Raw genomic sequence first — 755 nt, forward strand, 5'->3', positions numbered from 1 at the left:
AAATACGAATATGATTGCAGAGATTATAAAATAAACAATTAGAATTAAATAATATTCCAATTAACAATAACCCAAAAAACTTGATGTAAATTTAATGGCACATCGTACATAAGTTCAAAAAAATCTAAATAAATATAATATTTTATCAGAAATTTAAGAAAATAAGATTAATTGTAAAAAATATTAAAACAAATCATCAATGACTCATCTCAACTCTCACATGACTATTCCTACCGATGAAACTACTGAGCCAAGATCTAAGAGAAAAGAGAAAAGATCTACAATCTAAAGCATATGTTTTGTCATTTATCAAATTATTTGATTAAATTTTTAGTGAAAAGCCAAATGCATAAAGGAATAAGTATTTCAATATGAAATTTATTTGTTTTTTGAATAATTATTTTAGTACCTTTTTAATAAATTTTAATTATAAATCAAGTTTAATAAAAAAATAGGTGTTTTTAAAATTTATATATTATATATCACATGTATTATGTTTCAACCGCTATTGCACCCGCTGATCAACCAGTCGTAAACCTCCCGCAAACGCACTAATTTTAAACCGCTAAACCAGTCGTTCAAAACGCTTAATAACGCTTGAAACCGCAATCGCCCGCTTCCGCAATCTCCCGCAACCGCAACCGCAACCGCAGCGTTTGAACCAGTCAGGCCCTTAATTAGTTTTCTCATTGTGCGTCTCAAATATGGAGAGCATCGATATTTATTTTTTTTTTTCTTTGAGGAAGAAAAAAAAT

This window comes from Camelina sativa, chromosome 18 (assembly GCF_000633955.1).
Source record: "Camelina sativa cultivar DH55 chromosome 18, Cs, whole genome shotgun sequence".
In the NCBI taxonomy this organism is placed as follows: domain Eukaryota; kingdom Viridiplantae; phylum Streptophyta; class Magnoliopsida; order Brassicales; family Brassicaceae; genus Camelina; species Camelina sativa.